The 14,349-nt window shown below is 47.5% G+C and overlaps 1 protein-coding gene across 5 annotated transcripts in view; it reads right to left on the minus strand.

Annotated features, from left to right (window-relative positions):
* ATXN1 (ataxin 1) overlaps window positions 1-14,349 on the minus strand; it is a 433,753-nt gene that overhangs the window by 127,827 nt on the left and 291,577 nt on the right. For all 5 annotated transcript variants that reach the window (XM_069730828.1, XM_069730829.1, XM_069730831.1 and 2 more), the window contains one exon: window positions 13,681-13,738. The gene's annotated coding sequence lies outside the window, so the exon portion shown is untranslated. The remainder of the gene's footprint in view (window positions 1-13,680; window positions 13,739-14,349) is intronic.

The raw sequence follows: 14,349 nt of genomic DNA on the forward strand, positions 1-14,349 counted from the left end.
ATTAATATTGGCCTCTGGGCTTGTGTGCCAGTCCTGAGCGTGCCATCTCTCTCACAAATAGTGGGCCATAGAAAGCCTATTTATGTTTTTGGTTGATTTGGGTTCTAAATTCTACCTGAAAAAATCAATAAATCAATCAGTGGGAGATAAATATTGGCCTCTGGGCTTGTGTGCCACTCCTGACTCCTGGGTGCGTCATCTCTCACTAAGTGGGCCATAGAAAGCCTTTTTTTGTTTTATTTGTTTTCTAAATTCTCCCTGAAAAAATCATTTTATTTTATTTGGTTTCTTAATTCTTCCTGAAAAAATCATTTTATTCTATTATTTTTTTTTCCTAAAGTCTCCCTGAAAAAAAAAAAAAAAAAAAATCAGTGGGAGATTAATATTTACATTTGTGCTTCAGTGACAGTCCTGCGTGTGTGGCATCTCTCTCATTTGTTGCCACCAACAACAGAGTGTGTAACATTGTGCCTGATTTTCGTTGTGGTCTCACTCACCTGTAAAGGGGTAGCTAAATCATACTGAAGTTATAGCTCACCGTGTAAGTTGTGTGACAGCAACAAATACCGTTAGTTTGTTTACGTTTTTAAAACAATGAGGAAGTCTGGTGGAAGAGGTCGTGGCCGGGGGCGTTCATTGTCAGCTGGTAATGAGGGTAGTGGTAGTGGTGGAGCATCAGCTGGTCGTGGGAAAAAAAATATTGCACCTAAGTCTGGAGCTGTGGAGCCAGGTTCGTCGTCTGGCTACACAAGGCCTCGAACGCTCCCTTTTCTGGGAGTAGGAAAACCGCTTTTAAAGCCGGAGCAGCAAGAGCAAGTTTTGGCTTATCTTGCTGACTCAGCCTCTAGCTCTTTTGCCTCCTCTCGTAAAACTGGTAAATATCAAAGCAGCGCGTCGTTAGTGGATGTTCACGGTCAGGGACAAGTCGCTTCCTTGTCCTCTTCAGCAAAAACAACAACAGAGAAGAATGCAGCAGGCGACACAACGGGTTACTCCATGGAGCTCTTTACACATACCGTCCCTGGCTTAGAAAGTGAAGCAGTTAACAGTCCATGCCCATTACAAGTTGAATCTGACATGGAGTGCACTGATGCACAGCCACAGCCAGACTACTATGCTGGTCCTTGGACTCAGACCACAACATTGCCCTCGCAGGGTAATGATCAAGAATCAGACCCTGATGAGACTATGTTGCCCCATCACGAACGCTATACCACCGACCGACACGGTGACACAGACGAAGTTGCACACGAGCTACAAGAAGAGGTAATAGATGACCCAGTTCTTGACCCCGATTGGCAGTCATTGGGGGAACAGGGTGCAGGCGGCAGCAGCTCTGAAGCGGAGGAGGAGGGGCCGCAGCAGGCATCAACATCGCAACAGGTTCCATCTGCCGGGCCCGTATCTTGCCCAAAACGCGTGGCAAAGCCAAAACCTGTTGGAGGACAGCGTGGCCATCCGGTTAAAGCTCAGTCTGCAATGCCTGAAAAGGTATCCGATGCTAGAAAGAGTGCAGTCTGGCATTTTTTTAAACAACATCCAATTGATCAGCGCAAAGTCATCTGTCAAAAATGTTCAACTACCTTAAGCAGAGGACAGAATCTGAAAAGTCTCAATACAAGTTGCATGCATAGACATTTAACCACCATGCATTTGCAAGCCTGGACTAACTACCAAACGTCCCTTAAGGTTGTAGCACCCTCGGCCAATGAAGCTAGTCAGCAACGCAACATCCCTTCCGGCAGTGTAGGGCCACCATTTTCCGCACCACCTGCAGTATCTGTGCAGGTTTCTTTGCCAGGCCAAAGCAGTCAGGGTCAGGGAATCACCAGTTTCGTAGTAGGAAACACTGCATCTAGGGCACCGGCGGCAACAATACCATCTCCCACCGTCTCTCAGTCTGCCATGTCCACCGGCACCCCCGCTAGTTCCACGATCTCCAGCTCTCCAGTCCAGCTCACCCTACATGAGACTATGGTTAGAAAAAGGAAGTACTTAGCCTCGCATCCGCGTACACAGGGTTTGAACGCCCACATAGCTAGACTAATCTCGTTAGAGATGATGCCCTACCGGTTAGTTGAAAGCGAAGCTTTCAAAGCCCTGATGGACTACGCTGTACCATGCTACGAGCTACCCAGTCGACACTTTTTTTCCAGAAAAGCCATCCCATCCCTCCACCAGCATGTTAAAGAGCGCATCGTCCATGCACTCAGGCAATCTGTGAGCACAAAGGGGCACCTGACAACAGATGCATGGACCAGTAGGCATGGCCAGGGACGTTACGTGTCCATCACGGCACACTGGGTGAATGTTGTGGATGCAGGGTCCACAGGGGACAGCAAGTTTGGGACAGTTCTGCCTAGCCCACGGTCTAGGAAACAGTTGGCTGTAGCCGTTCGCACCCCCTCCTCCTCCTCTTCGTCCTCCTGCAGAAGCAAGAGCTCGTCCACAGACCGCAGTCGCACAACCACTCCATCCGCAGCTGCCACTGTTGCACACCAGGTCTCCCATTATGGGGCAGCTACTGGCAAACGTCAGCAGGCTTTATTGGCTATGAAGTGTTTGGGCGACAACAGACACACCGCAGAAGTTCTGTCCGAGTTCTTGCAGAAAGAAACACAGTCGTGGCTGGGCACTGTAGATCTTGAGGCAGGCAAGGTAGTGAGTGATAACGGAAGGAATTTCATGGCTGCCATCTCCCTTTCCCAACTGAAACACATTCCTTGCCTGGCTCACACCTTAAACCTGGTGGTGCAGTGCTTCCTGAAAAGTTATCCGGGGATATCCGACCTGCTCCTCAAAGTGCGTGGACTTTGCTCACATATCCGCCGTTCGCCCGTACACTCCAGCCGTATGCAGACCTATCAGCGTTCTTTGAACCTTCCCCAGCATCGCCTAATCATAGACGTTGCAACAAGGTGGAACTCAACACTGCACATGCTTCAGAGACTGTGCGAACAGAGGCGGGCTGTTATGTTTTTGTGGGAGGATACACATACACGGGCAGGCAGTAGGATGGCAGACATGGAGTTGTCAGGTGTGCAGTGGTCGAAGATTCAAGACATGTGTCAAGTCCTTCAGTGTTTTGAGGAATGCACACGGCTGGTTAGTGCAGACAACGAGATAATAAGCATGAGCATCCCCCTAATGCGTCTGCTGATGCAAAGTTTGACGCACATAAAGGATCAGGCGTCTGCAGCTGAGGAAGAGGAAAGCCTTGATGACAGTCAGCCATTGTCTGGCCAGGGCAGTGTACAGGACGAGTTAGCGGGCGAAGAGGAGGAGGAGGACGAGGAGGATGATGGGGATGATTATATTTTTAATGACGAAGCTTTTCCGGGGCCACTGGAAATTGGTGGCGCGGCAAGGCCGGGTTCTGGTTTTTGGAGGGACACAAGTGACGTGGATTTGCCTGAAACTGCCCCTCAACCAAGCACAACCGCAGATTTGAGAACTGGAACTTTGGCCCACATGGCGGATTATGCCTTACGTATCCTCAAAAGGGACACACGCATAACTAAAATGATGAACGATGACGATTACTGGTTGGCCTGCCTCCTTGATCCTCGCTATAAAGGCAAATTACAAAATATAATGCCACATGAGAACTTGGAACTAATATTAGCAACCAAACAATCAACTCTTGTTGACCGTTTGCTTCTGGCATTCCCTGCACACAGCGCCCGTGATCGTTCTCACACGAGCTGCAGGGGCCAGCAGACCAGAGGAGTTAGAGGGGCAGAAATCAGAAGTGGCGTTGGCCAGAGGGGTTTTCTGACCAGGTTGTGGAGTGATTTTGCTATGACCGCAGACAGGACAGGTACTGCAGCATCAATTCAAAGTGACAGGAGACAACATTTGTCCAGTATGGTTACAAACTATTTTTCATCCCTTATCGATGTTCTCCCTCAACCGTCATTCCATTTGATTACTGGGCATCAAAATTAGACACCTGGCCAGAATTGGCAGAATATGCATTGCAGGAGCTTGCTTGTCCGGCAGCTAGTGTCCTATCAGAAAGAGTATTCAGTGCTGCAGGTTCAATACTAACAGAAAAAAGGACTCGTCTGGCTACCCAAAATGTAGATGATCTAACCTTCATTAAAATGAACCACAACTGGATTTCGAAATCTTTTGCCCCACCTTGCCCGGCTGACACCTAGCTTTCCTATGAAAAGGTCTTGCCTGTGGACTATTCTGAATGCCTTTTCCAATCTCGTAATTTTCTGCACCTGATTGTCCAGCATACGACATGTTTACACCTCACTAAATGGCCAAACTCCCCACACGGGGCCGTGGTATCGACACTTGGCGACAGCACCCGTGAGAGTGCTGTTTGTCTGAAGAGGTGGGTGTGCCCGCTTTTGGTCGACGGCACTGCCACTGGGTCCCTCCTAGTACAATAAAGTGTCTCTGGCGGTGGTGGTGCGCACCCAACGTCAGACACACCGTTGTAATATGAGGGGCCCTGGGCCTGTACCGCCGGCCACAAGACAGTTCCCCCCCCAGCTCAAACAGTGCTCTACCACTTGCAAAATTATCTCACAGCTCCACCAATGTTTAGTCTATGCGCTGACATCCTTCAATGCCTGCCACTGACAATACCATTGTATTGACATTTTTGTTATGTTAGGCCTTCGAAGCCTGTCTGCGGTCACTCCTTCCACTATGCCTCCACTGACCACACCACTGCTGCCCGTGTACCCCTGGAACCAATTTAAAATTGCCTACAGCCATGTGTTATTATTTTAGGCCTTCAATGCCTGTCTGCGGTCACTCCTTACAATATGCCTCCACTGACCACACCACTGCTGCCCGTGTACCCCTGGAACCAATTTAAAATTGCCTACAGCCAGCCCAATTTTTTTATTTTAGGCCTTCGATGCCTGTCTGCGGTCACTCCTTCCACTAGGCCTCCACTGACCACACCACTGCTGCCCGTGTACCCCTGGAACCAATTTAAAATTGCCTACAGCCATGTGTTATTATTTTAGGCCTTCGATGCCTGTCTGCGGTCACTCCTTCCACTAGGCCTCCCTCCACTGACCACACCACTGCTGCCCGTGTACCCCTAGAACCAATCTAAAATTGCCTACAGCCATGTGTTATTATTTTAGGCCTTCGATGCCTGTCTGCGGTCACTCCTTCCACTAGGCCTCCACTGACCACACCACTGCTTCCCGTGTACCCCTGGAACCAATTTAAAATTGCCTACAGCCATGTGTTGTTATTTTAGGCCTTCGATGCCTGTCTGCGGTCACTCCTTCCACTAGGCCTCCACTGACCACACCACTGCTGCCCGTGTACCCCTGGAACCAATCTAAAATTGCCTACAGCCATGTGTTATCATTTTAGGCCTTCGATGCCTGTCTGCGGTCACTCCTTCCACTAGGCCTCCACTGACCACACCACTGCTTCCCGTGTACCCCTGGAACCAATTTAAAATTGCCTACAGCCATGTGTTATTATTTTAGGCCTTCGATGCCTGTCTGCGGTCACTCCTTCCACTAGGCCTCCACTGACCACACCACTGCTGCCCGTGTACCCCTGGAACCAATTTAAAATTGCCTACAGCCATGTGTTATTATATTAGGCCTTCGATGCCTGTCTGCGGTCACTCCTTCCACTAGGCCTCCACTGACCACACCACTGCTTCCCATGTACCCCTGGAACCAATTTAAAATTGCCTACAGCCATGTGTTATTATTTTAGGCCTTCGATGCCTGTCTGCGGTCACTCCTTCCACTAGGCCTCCACTGACCACACCACTGCTGCCCGTGTACCCCTGGAACCAATTTAAAATTGCCTACAGCCATGTGTTATTATTTTAGGCCTTCGATGCCTGTCTGCGGTCACTCCTTCCACTAGGCCTCCACTGACCACACCACTGCTGCTCGTGTACCCCTGGAACCAATTTAAAATTTCCTACAGCCATGTGTTATCATTTTAGGCCTTCGATGCCTGTCTGCGGTCACTCCTTCCACTAGGCCTCCACTGACCACACCACTGCTGCCCGTGTACCCCTGGAACCAATTTAAAATTGCCTACAGCCATGTGTTATTATTTTAGGCCTTCGATGCCTGTCTGCGGTCACTCCTTCCACTAGGCCTCCACTGACCACACCACTGCTGCCCGTGTACCCCTGGAACCAATTTAAAATTGCCTACAGCCATGTGTTATTATTTTAGGCCTTCGATGCCTGTCTGCGGTCACTCATTCCACTAGGCCTCCACTGACCACACCACAGCTGCCCGTGTACCCCTGGAACCAATTTAAAATTGCCTACAGCCTTGTGTTATTATTTTAGGCCTTCGATGCCTGTCTGCGGTCACTCCTTCCACTAGGCCTCCACTGACCACACCACTGCTGCCCGTGTACCCCTGGAACCAATTTAAAATTGCCTACAGCCATGTGTTATTATTTTAGGCCTTCGATGCCTGTCTGCGGTCACTCCTTCCACTAGGCCTCCACTGACCACACCACTGCTGCCCGTGTACCCCTGGAACCAATTTAAAATTGCCTACAGCCTTGTGTTATTATTTCAGGCCTTCGATGCCTGTCTGCGGTCACTCCTTCCACTAGGCCTCCACTGACCACACCACTGCTTCCCGTGTACCCCTGGAACCAATTTAAAATTGCCTACAGCCATGTGTTATTATTTTAGGCCTTCGATGCCTGTCTGCGGTCACTCCTTCCACTAGGCCTCCACTGACCACACCACTGCTGCCCGTGTACCCCTGGAACCAATTTAAAATTGCCTACAGCCATGTGTTATTATTTTAGGCCTTCGATGCCTGTCTGCGGTCACTCCTTCCACTAGGCCTCCACTGACCACACCACTGCTGCTCGTGTACCCCTGGAACCAATTTAAAATTTCCTACAGCCATGTGTTATCATTTTAGGCCTTCGATGCCTGTCTGCGGTCACTCCTTCCACTAGGCCTCCACTGACCACACCACTGCTGCCCGTGTACCCCTGGAACCAATTTAAAATTGCCTACAGCCATGTGTTATTATTTTAGGCCTTCGATGCCTGTCTGCGGTCACTCCTTCCACTAGGCCTCCACTGACCACACCACTGCTGCCCGTGTACCCCTGGAACCAATTTAAAATTGCCTACAGCCATGTGTTATTATTTTAGGCCTTCGATGCCTGTCTGCGGTCACTCCTTACAATATGCCTCCACTGACCACACCACTGCTGCCCGTGTACCCCTGGAACCAATTTAAAATTGCCTACAGCCATGTGTTATTATTTTAGGCCTTCGATGCCTGTCTGCGGTCACTCCTTCCACTAGGCCTCCACTGACCACACCACTGCTGCCCGTGTACCCCTGGAACCAATTTAAAATTGCCTACAGCCTTGTGTTATTATTTTAGGCCTTCGATGCCTGTCTGCGGTCACTCCTTCCACTAGGCCTCCACTGACCACACCACTGCTGCCCGTGTACCCCTGGAACCAATTTAAAATTGCCTACAGCCATGTGTTATTATTTTAGGCCTTCGATGCCTGTCTGCGGTCACTCCTTCCACTAGGCCTCCACTGACCACACCACTGCTGCCCGTGTACCCCTGGAACCAATTTAAAATTGCCTACAGCCTTGTGTTATTATTTTAGGCCTTCGATGCCTGTCTGCGGTCACTCCTTCCACTAGGCCTCCACTGACCACACCACTGCTGCCCGTGTACCCCTGGAACCAATTTAAAATTGCCTACAGCCATGTGTTATTATTTTAGGCCTTCGATGCCTGTCTGCGGTCACTCCTTCCACTAGGCCTCCACTGACCACACCACTGCTGCCCGTGTACCCCTGGAACCAATTTAAAATTGCCTACAGCCATGTGTTATTATTTTAGGCCTTCGATGCCTGTCTGCGGTCACTCCTTCCACTAGGCCTCCACTGACCACACCACTGCTGCCCGTGTACCCCTGGAACCAATTTAAAATTGCCTACAGCCATGTGTTATTATTTTAGGCCTTCGATGCCTGTCTGCGGTCACTCCTTCCACTAGGCCTCCACTGACCACACCACTGCTGCCCGTGTTCCCCTGGAACCAATTTAAAATTGCCAACAGCAATGTGTTATTATGTTAGGGCTTCGATGCCTATTTGCGGCCACTCCTTCCAATAGTTCTCCACTGACCAGACCAATGCTGGCCGTGTACCCCTGGAACCCAGCTGAAAGTGCATGTAGCCTCCTTTTTTTCTTTGTTTTATATTTAGAAAGCCCAGATGAACTACGCTGTGCAACGGTTCAAGCTACCCAGTCGACATTTCTTTTGCGAGAAAAGCCATCCCAGCCCTCCACCGGCATGAAAAAGTCTGCATTGTCATAGCACTCAGGCAATCAAACAGTAGAAAGGTGCACCTGACAAGAGACGCATGGACCAGTAGGCATGTCCACAAAAAGTTACGTGTCCATTACGGCGCACTGGGTTAATGTGTTGGATGCATGGTCCACAGGGGACAGCCTACAAAGTCTGTCTGCAGTCCCTAATTCCAATTTTCCTCCGCTGACCACACCACTGCTGCCCGTGTACCCCTGGAACCAATTTTACAGTGTCTACAGCCTAATTTTGTTATGTTAGGCCTACTACGCCTGTCTGCGGTCCCTCCTTCCAATACTCGTCCACTGACCACACCACTGCTGCCCGTGGTCCCCTGGAGCCTATTTTTAATCGCATAGAGCATCCTTTTTTTAATAGTAGGCGTACAAAGTCTGTCTGCGGTCCACTATTGAAATTGTCCTCCACTGCCCAGAGCACTGCTGCTTGTGTACCCCTGTAACTTTTTTAAGCTGCAGTGAGCCACATTTTTGGGTTAAGTCCTACTACCTGTGTCTGTCTGCGCCACTCAATTCAGCTGTGTTCCTTTGAAAAAAGCTGAGCGTCAATAGTCTTGTTTTCAGCCTCTAGGAATTTTAAAACTGCATTGGGGGTACAACTTTGGTAGGGCCTACTAACGGTGTCTGCCTCCCCAAGGTGTGCCCCAGGTTTCCTCGCCATTGCTTCGATCTTAATGCTCTCGTTTAGTAGTTGTTGGAAACTACACTGCATTAGGCCTACAAATTGGGTATGGGGTGTAGAGAGATGGTGTGTTCCACTCCAAGGTGTTCTCCAGGTTGCCTTTCCTGAGCTTCGATCTTCCGGCTCTCGTTTAGTAGTTGTTTGAAACTACGCTGCATTAGGCCTACAAATTGGGTATGGGGTGTAGAGAGATGGTGTGCTCCACTCCAAGGTGTTCCCCAGGTTTCCTCGCCATTGCTTCGATCTTAATGCTCTCGTTTAGTAGTTGTTGGAAACTACACTGCATTAGGCCTACAAATTGGGTATGGGGTGTAGAGAGATGGTGTGTTCCACTCCAAAGTGTTCTCCAGGTTGCCTTTCCTGAGCTTCGATCTTCCGGCTCTCGTTTAGTAGTTGTTTGAAACTACGCTGCATTAGGCCTACAAATTGGGTATGGGGTGTAGAGAGATGGTGTGTTCCACTCCAAGGTGTTCCCCAGGTTTCCTCGCCATTGCTTCGATCTTAATGCTCTCGTTTAGTAGTTCTTGGAAACTACACTGCATTAGGCCTACACATTTGGTATGGGGTGTAGAGACGGTGTGTTCCACTCCAAGGTGTTCTCCAGGTTGCCTTTCCTGAGCTTCGATCTTCCGGCTCTCGTTTAGTAGTTGTTGGAAACTACACTGCATTAGGCCTACAAATTGGGTATGGGGTGTAGAGAGATGGTGTGTTCCACTCCAAGGTGTTCTCCAGGTTGCCTTTCCTGAGCTTCGATTTTCCGGCTCTCGTTTAGTAGTTGTTGGAAACTACACTGCAATAGGCCTACAAATTGGGTATGGGGTGTAGAGAGATGGTGTGTTCCACTCCAAGGTGTTCTCCAGGTTGCCTTTCCTGAGCTTCGATCTTCCGGCTCTCATTTAGTAGTTCTTGGAAACTACACTGCATTAGGCCTACACATTTGGTATGGGGTGTAGAGACGGTGTGTTCCACTCCAAGGTGTTCTCCAGGTTGCCTTTCCTGAGCTTCGATCTTCAGGCTCTCGTTTAGTAGTTGTTGGAAACTACACTGCATTAGGCCTACAAATTGGGTATGGTGTGTAGAGAGATGGTGTGTTCCACTCCAAGGTGTTCTCCAGGTTGCCTTTCCTGAGCTTCGATCTTCCGGCTCTCGTTTAGTAGTTCTTGGAAACTACACTGCATTAGGCCTACAAATTGGATATGGGGTGTAGAGAGATGGTGTGTTCCACTCCAAGGTGTTCTCCAGGTTGCCTTTCCTGAGCTTCGATCTTCCGGCTCTCGTTTAGTAGTTGTTGGAAACTACACTGCATTAGGCCTACAAATTGGGTATGGGGTGTAGAGAGATGGTGTGTTCCACTCCAAGGTGTTCTCCAGGTTGCCTTTCCTGAGCTTCGATCTTCCGGCTCTCGTTTAGTAGTTGTTGGAAACTACGCTGCATTAGGCCTACAAATTGGGTATGGGGTGTAGAGAGATGGTGTGTTACACTCCAAGGTGTTCTCCAGGTTGCCTTTCCTGAACTTCTATCTTCAGGCTCTCATTAAATTGTGGTTAAACGGAACAACTGCATTTGGCGTACTAGTTGGTTTGGGGCCTACTATCGGTGTCTGCCGCTCCTTGCTGTTCTCCTGGTTTCCTGTCCTGAAATTCCATTTTCAGGCTCTCGTTAAGTAGTTGTTAATGTTAGACTGCATTTGGCCTACTAGTTGGGTTGGGGCCTACTATCGGTGTCTGCCACTCCTTGCTGTTCTCCTCCACTGAACAAAGCTGTGCCGCCTGTTTACTACGGTTGCCAATTTTGAACTGCATTTCGACTACTTACTGATTTGGGCCTACTCTCTGTGTCAGCCTCTCATTCCAGTTGTCCTCCACTGCAATGCCCCCTGGTTAGTGCTGTGTTACCAATTTTGAACTGCATTTAGCCCACTTTATTCTTTGGGCCTATATCTGTGTTTCCTCCTCATCCTGCCCATTGCCCAGCCAGTGATAGATGAGTCTGCTGGTACATTGACCCATAACGCAAAATTCCCCGTGCACGCTACACAGCAAGATTGTGACCCTGCTGAAAGTCAGGTTCCTCTTCCCGCATACCATACCACCTTACACGGGGACAAAGAGGAAGGTGCAGATGAAAGTGCAGGTTCCTTCATCAGGTGGGGGGAGGAATACTAGTTGGCGACGTCACTGGCACAGGGCCTCTCATAGTACCCAAAAGTGTTGCTGCCGGTGGGAGGCGCCCCCGCCATGCAAACACACCGCTGTACTTTGAGGGGCCCTGTGCCAGTGCCAATGCCAACGAGTGGGCCCCCCCTGCTTGCTCAGGATCACAGCACTTGCAAAGTTGAAATACTTACCTCTCCCTGCTCCACTGCCGTGACGTGGTCCAGATTTACTGGGCCCACTAATTACTTGAACCAGCCCTACCCCCCACAACTTTAGCCAAATGACCCCCAATTTCAAATGCCTTCCAATTATTATAAGGTAAATTACGATTGACAAGCTTCTTTAACAAGAATGGATGTTTTTGCCATTAAAATGGGCAGTGTAGGTGTTTTCCTGGCCTCCACTCACTGCCGACTATGCTCCCCCATTGACTTGCATTGGGTTTCGTGTTTCGGGCGATACCCGACTTTTCGCGATAATCGGCCGATTCCACTCGACTCGACTTCTAAGATAGTCGGGTTTCGCGAAACACGGCTCGACTCTAAAAAGGTCAAGGTTGCTCAACCCTACTCATCATCTATTTCACAGCCAACATTGTTAATTGCTCTTGTGAGTCTATAGTAGTTTGTTAAAAAAAACTGCTGAAGTTTTCATCTCTGGTATTTGTGTGCTATTCTTCTCTATTGTTACTGCATGTCTGACCCTCCCACAATTTTGCTGGCAAAAAATTTAACTAACGACAATTTTACTAAAGTAAAAACATTTATTAAAGTAATGAAACTTGGCTAATAATAAGACATTTCATCTTAGAGCGTCATCAACAGAGGGAAGAGATGTTCATTCTTAAACATGATTTGTAATGGGTAGTATATATTTAAAAACATGATAGGAACAATAATTCATACAAGTAGACAACAAGCACTATTAGAGCAGGAGCCGAGTGTCATCGTCTGTGCTCCGATTCTCTCGTACAGGGAGGATCGGAGCACAGCTGCGGAGGAGGCAGAGATATGAATTTCTCCATCTCCTCCATTGCTGGGGTCCGCTTATAACGCACATCACTCGGATGATATCCGAGTGGTGTGCGCTGTCTCACTCGCACCCATAGGCTTATATGGGTGCGAGTGAGCCAAGATTTTTCCTCGGTCCGATAAAATCGCAGCATGCTGCGATTGTCTCGGACTGAGGAAAACGGCCGACAAAAAGTCAGCTGCTGGGAGCTGCCCCATAGCTTAACATTGGTCCGAGTGCAATGCGATTTTTTATCGCATTGCACTCGGCCGTTTAAAACGCCAGTGTGACGCCGGCCTTAGACACAAAATTGGCCTCAGTAGGAAACCAGACTGCAATACAATGGTTAGTGATGTAACCTAATTGGGTCACTGGATAATAGATATACCCAACTAATATAATCACAGTCCATTCCCTGGTGTAGTATGGCGGGGTAGCCCTTGGCACCAAATTTTATAGGGATGCAAAATTTAATTCCTAGTCCCCACTGCTGCTTTTCCTCACTGGAGCACAGAGAAAATGCTGACATGTTGTGCAAATAATTTATAGGAAGTGTGTGCTACCATGATAATGGGGAGTGCACAATGCATAACAGGAGGTCAAAAATGTTTTCAGAAAAAAAGGAACTATGCAGAATAAAGGCTCTTCCCAAAAGCAAAATCAATAATTTTATTAAAAATCGTGTAAAAGAAAAACACCAATTGCACACAAATTAAAACTGATTAAAATCTGCACAACACAATGTGCCACAATAGAAAGAACAGTCTTATCTTAAATAAGAAACAATAAATCCCCTCACAGTCTTTACGGAGTCTTGAGTATAACGAAGAGCAAGAGGTAGGAAAGATGGGATTTCATATTATACAAATAAGTGTCCTCTCTTTCCATGTTTTTTTGCCTTGCATTTACGTTCAATAATACAAAACACTGATGCGTTTACGATAACTCCACCCCTGAGGAAGCCAAAATTGGGCAATACTCATGGGGCTCTCTCTGTCACTCGCAGGGAACTTCCTACTTATCCAATGCTTATTTATTTATTATACATTCCTTATAAAGCACTATCATATTTTCCAGCACAATACAAACCCTATCATCATTGTCGCCATTGAGGCTCACAATTTAAGCTCCCTACCAGTAAGTTGATGTGTGGAAAGAAACCGGAGAACCCAGAACAAAACCCACACAAACACAGAGAGAACATAGAAACTCCTTGCAGATGTTGTCGTTGGTGGGATTTAACCCCGGGACGCCAGCACTACAACGCAAGAGTGTTAACCATTGAGCCACCGTACTTCCCTCGATTTTGGTCCACATTTTTCTATTACTTGTACTTTTCCATGAGGAATTTGATGCTGTGTTATTTTTTGTATACATTATTCTCTGATTTGTTCATTATACCTCTCTCACGGGAGTTCAAAAAAATACTCTGTGCCGGTTGGCATTGGCAATCATCTGTTGCTGAAGATTTCTCATGATGATTCCTTACCTATTAGAGGATCTGTTTCCGTGTCTCAGATAGAGGAAGTTCCAGCTTCTTCATAAAACTAAAACAAAAGACAAAATAATTTAAGATCTTACAACCCAGTGCACACTTGTTACATATCTGATCCACTATGTTTATTATCATTTCTTATATATGACAGCTCAAAGATGCAAATCATGGTAAAAAAATATTTTCACAACATTAGAATTGATGAAATTGCAAATTACAAGCAACATAATATTCAATGAGTAAGGCCCTTTATCCATAACTGACATTCCCGGCTGTAAACTGGAGGTATTTAGATCAATAATCTTCCTAAACAGGTTACGAAAGCAGATTAAAGTACCTAAAGAAACATTGCTTGGTATTTAGCTAGGCATTTTGTGTTTTTTATCGGCCCAAAACAAAGACTATATTATACATTTATATTGTAGATGTGCTTTGTGTCCTTATTTTCTGGGCAATATAGCAAATTAGAATAACTGGGTCACTATGGCTATCATGTACAGGTCTGCATAATGCACATCTCGGGATAATTTGAAGGTGACATGCTCCAAAAAATTGACATTTTTTCCAGCTATTTCCGTAACCCTGTGGTAGTTCAATGACTTGAAGTAATATTATACCATACCATACATCATAATAAGGCTTTGCTCCCACAATGAGTTTTTG

This window comes from Ranitomeya imitator, chromosome 6, assembly GCF_032444005.1.
Source record: "Ranitomeya imitator isolate aRanImi1 chromosome 6, aRanImi1.pri, whole genome shotgun sequence".
Taxonomy (NCBI): Eukaryota; Metazoa; Chordata; class Amphibia; order Anura; family Dendrobatidae; genus Ranitomeya; species Ranitomeya imitator.